We start from the raw sequence: 5,323 nt of genomic DNA, 5'->3' as shown, positions 1-5,323 counted from the left end.
TATTACTCCACCGTACAACAACTACAACATGGCTTGTGTCAGTGTGTCTGTCCCTCAGTACAGCAAGTCAAGCATTACTCCACCGTACAACAACTACAACATGGCTTGTGTCAGTGTGTCTGTCCTTCAGTATAGCAAGTCAAGCATTACTCCACCGTACAACAACTACAACATGGCTTGTGTCAGTGTGTCTGTGCCTCAGTATAGCAAGTCAAGCATTACTCCACCGTACAACAACTACAAGGTCACAAATGAGGGGACAAATAACATATAGGTTGGGTCACGGAAAATGCCTAATGAGCTGAGGAAAAGGAAGGACATTACATACACTGGCTTTATCAGTGAATCATTTTGTGATGGTTGTGAAATATTGGTCATGTGTAGAAGATGGTCCTTGTACATGAATGAGGACAAATATTAGTTTCATGATATGTTATAATGGTATATCTAGCTGGTGAACTGATATGTGATATGATAAATGTGATCTGTCTTGTTCTATACTTCTCTTTGGAAATGTTAACTTTAGATTTAAATCAAATTTTTCCAACATGCAATGAAATCGTGTTTGCGAGTTAAACAGAATCTTATGACATTGCAGGAAGATCTTAACAGGGTATCGTTGTAAAGTGTACAATGGCCAGTGATATTCACCGTAGACATATGTTTACACTGTGTACACATAGCAGGCAAACTACAGTATCATCTTAAGATGTAGAAATAAAACTATCAAGGCAGGAGAAGGATTTAGGTGTCATCATTAGTAGAGATGTAAAGCCAAGACAACAGTGTATTAATGTACGTAATAAGACTAACAGACAACTTGGTGTCATGTGTTAGTAGCAAGAATGAACAGGTAATATTACAGCTATAGTTAGTCACACACCACTTACATTATGACCTACAATATTGATCACTGTATTAGAGTGTACAAACATTTCTCCACGATTATTGAGCGAAGATGACAACATTGATAGCAAGCCTCAGAATCCTGCCTTATGATGAAGATAACAAGACTTGTAATGAGCGATATGATAGAGGTTTACAACACCAGGTATGTTTACTGATGATGCTACATCTTACTTACATTGTGGTGGTTGTATACACAACTTCTCTCCTTCTCTTACCTGGATTTATCACAGTGGATGAATATCCCACTGAGTTCCATCTGGTCTTTAAGTTTCCTGGCTTGCCTCTGTGTGTGTGTGTGTGTGTGTGTGTGTGTGTGTGTGTGTGTACAAGTAACATAAAGACACGATACATACACATAAGGTTAAGAAAACGGGCAAAACACATAACAGTCACAAAAGATGAGCTCACACACACACACACACACACACACACACACACACACAGAGCGGCGCCAGGCTGGAGGCGGGGCATCGTGACGTCACAGGCAAGTCCCTCCCCCCGCCAGATCCAAACATGTGTTGTGTCTGGTGATGGCGGTTCAAGATTTCCCACATTTATATTGATCTTTACATTATCATCCACTCCCAAAGTCACCTGGCATTCTTGTGTTTCAACAACAGACGTGATATATGCAACACCAGGCAAACATTGTACCATTATCTGATAGGTTAATTGGTGCACAATCAAGAACCAGTGAATTTCATCGCCGCCATAAGTAAGTAAGGAAGGTGACTTTAATGATGATAAATACGACCTGGTATGGCTGTGTCTACACACTACCGCCATCTGGTCAACCTGGTACGTACGAACCTTAACCTTAAAATGGCCCACGTAAACGCCAACTTAAAATCTATCCATTTAACTGTCATTCATCAATTAGCATTTAAACACCATCTTTAAAACGTAAACCTTCCACTTGCATTATGTTAACAAGTAATCTAAGATACGTCATACAAACACAAGGTTTAAAGCTGAAACTCGAACTTTTAAGTCCGTGAATTCAACACCTACTTTAGAATTAGCAAAAAAATTGCGAAGCATTAACTCCGCCAAATAGCAGCTTGTGTATGTAATGCTTCATTTAATTGAACATTTTTAAAGTCAGTTAAATTAATGGTATCCTTTGATGTTCATCATTAAAACATAAACCTATGAACTCTGTCTCTAGAACTAAGCACAAACTTTTACGTTCCATCATAGGAAAGGAAACTTGCAAAATCTATCAAAATTCATCACATAACGCGAACTTTTCAACCCTTCCATTTACCTGGGTCACTCTTCCCTGGCTGCCATTCATATTTTGTACTTTTAAACTGTGACTTTATTACACTTTCATTCATTCATCATGACTTTATTACACTTTCATTCATTCATCATGACTTTATTACACTTTCATTCATTCATCATGACTTTATTACACTTTCATTCATTCATCATGACTTTATTACACTTTCATTCATTCATCATGACTTTATTACACTTTCATTCATTCATCATGACTTTATTACACTTTCATTCATTCATCATGACTTTATTACACTTTCATTCATCATTCATCATGACTTTATTACACTTTCATTCATTCATCATGACTTTATTACACTTTCATTCATTCATCATGACTTTATTACACTTTCATTCATCATTCATCATGACTTTATTACACTTTCATTCATTCATCATGACTTTATTACACTTTCATTCATTCATCATGACTTTATTACACTTTCATTCATTCATCATGACTTTATTACACTTTCATTCATCATTCATCAACTAGTTCGTCTCACTGATATTCCATTCATAAACTTCATTTGTGCATCTCATAGTTTGACCGCCATGTTGCATGTTTCCTTAATGTTTATAATTCTTTGTGTATTTAATAATAGAAGATTCAGTGATATTTCTCGTGGTACTGGAGTTAGAGTTAATAACTGAGATGGCATTATAATCTCTAACTCCAGTACCACGAGAAATATCATTGAATCTTCTATCATTAAATGCACAAAGAATTATAATCTTGATATAAGTGATTGTCTATACAAATTGCATAAATTTAGTGTTGATAAAATTTGTAAGGAATTCATCTTGTCCACATGATTAGTTTATGATACGCTTGTTGTCTGTCTTGGACAATCACATGTTTACCAAATGGCGTACTAGCTACGTCTCTTCGTTGTATATCAACTGACTGTTATATTTCTCTCTTGTGTCTCCCCTGATGATGTGATTATTACATGAAAGTGCACTTGGGAACGTGGCATGTTTCATTTTCCCCGTGGACTCATAGGAATATACTTGATCACGCGCAAAATTGTGATCCTTTCCAATATATATATATATATATATATATATATATATATATATATATATATATATATATATATATATATATATATATATATATATATATATATCCTTCAGTATGTTTACTTTCGATAATGAGGAACAGAAGAATAAGCCAAGCAAGTAAATTTCATCAAAGACATCTCTCTTTTCTTAACGCTGCCTCGCAAAGATTTTCATTATTTCAAATTGAAGAAACAGACGAATTTCCTATTGTCTGGTTAGCTCAGTGGTAGAGCATGAGTCTGATAAACTCAAGGTCGTGGGTTCGAGACCCACACCAGACATAATTTTTGTCTTTTTCTTTTTTCATTTTGTCCGCATCACATGTGTGCAACATTCAGTATGTTCATCCAACATTGTAGTAAAGATCTTCACAATAAATTGGGGTTTTCAACCTTATCTGAAAGGGTCAGGTCCACCAAGACGTCCTTGAAATCTTCCAGAAGCTTCTGGCGATCCTCCTCCAACTGCTGGGCACATCAGAGTTAACATGGGCCGGACATCGGTTGTGGAACGACTTAATCTGCTTCCGGTACTTAGCAGGGATGATAATGAGGGCTCTGACCTCATACCAGGTCAGCTTGGTTCCAGTCTATTGCTTAGTTCCAGTTTATTACATAGTTCCAGTCTATTGCTTAGTTCCAGTCTATTGCAACGACAATAAAAGATTAAAACTCATTTCTTCGGGGAAAATTGAGAGGAAAACACGACAGCAACATGGAGAATTACCCTGTGGTTATTTTGCCGGCTAGTCGGCAACGGTCGGTCAAACACTATTTTGCCGTGGTCATCTCAGTGCTTCATATAATACTATGTCACAAAATATGTTCTTGGGGGCGTAGCTCAGTGGTAGAGCACTCGCTTGGCATGCGAGAGGTCCCGGGTTCAAACCCCGGCGCTTCCATTTTTGTTATTTGGGAAATTCATTGTTTTCAGTCTTATATATATATATGATATATATATATATATATATATATATATATATATATATATATATATATATATATATATATATATATATATATATATATATATATATATATCGTCCGATCAGAGAAGTTAAGCAACGTTGGGTCTGGTTAGTACTTGGATGGGTGACCGTCTGGGAACACCAGATGCTGTTATCCCTGGGGATAGGGAAGAAAGTATACTTGCCACGTATTCCCTGCGTGTCGTACAAGGCGACTTAAAGAGGATGGAGCAGAAGGCCGGAAATCCTTTACTCTCACTTTCAATTTTCCAAATGACGGAACAGAGAAGATATAAAGATATTGTAAAGATGTAATTAATATAAGATATAAGAATGAATGGAAGATACGGATGTAGCTGAAACAAGGAGTAATGAAGATTAAGATGCAATGAAAATTATTCTGTGGTGAAGATGAATGTATATGTTGAGATTTTGTATCGAACATCAAGAAGTAATGATAATGATGAGAGTGTAGTGATGATGAGGGTTTAGTTAGGGAGTGGTGACAATTGCCTTTACAATGATGATAAGGAGGTAACACAATGAGGAACACAAACTTTCCAAAGCTACGTTCAAGTCAGACTTTGAACTAAGTTCGGTAAACAGAAGGATGATGTTAAGATGAGAGTGTAGTGAGGAAGAGTATAGTGATGATAAGGATACTGTCAAGATAGGTTGTGGCGAAGATACGAATGTAGTGAAGATACGAATGTAGTAGAGATAAGGGTTATCAAGGAGTAAAGTTTATTCAGAATGATTATGTAGTGAAGATAAGAACTATTTCTAGTGAACATCAGGGAGTACAATGATGATGGTATGGTAGAAATAACGGTGTAGTGAAGAAGAGGGTATAGTGAAGATATAATTAAGTGAAAATAAGCTAGTAGTGAAGATTCACGTTAGTGAATATGAGGTTGTAGTGAACTTAACCTTATTGACCTGATCCCCCAAATCCTCCAAACTCCGTTCAAGGGCCGATCCAAAACCAATCAAAAAGGCTATTTCTCTGTGTATTGTTAGTGGTGGTGGTGGTGTGTAGGTGTGTGTAATCATCTACTTGCACTGTATTAGGAGGGGGTTTTACACTCGTGGGGC

At 36.6% G+C, this 5,323-nt stretch overlaps 1 non-coding gene across 1 annotated transcript; it reads left to right on the top strand.

Annotated features, from left to right (window-relative positions):
• The first annotated feature begins 3,470 nt into the window (after window positions 1-3,470).
• On the top strand, window positions 3,471-3,542 carry TRNAI-GAU (transfer RNA isoleucine (anticodon GAU)). Its single transcript has one exon. It is a non-coding gene; the product is annotated as a tRNA-Ile (tRNA).
• Window positions 3,543-5,323: the final 1,781 nt, after the last annotated feature.

The sequence above is a fragment of the Panulirus ornatus genome, chromosome 70 (assembly GCF_036320965.1).
Source record: "Panulirus ornatus isolate Po-2019 chromosome 70, ASM3632096v1, whole genome shotgun sequence".
Taxonomy (NCBI): domain Eukaryota; kingdom Metazoa; phylum Arthropoda; class Malacostraca; order Decapoda; family Palinuridae; genus Panulirus; species Panulirus ornatus.
Note: the sequence above shows the minus strand (reverse complement) of the source record. Positions and strands in the feature narration are given on the sequence as shown.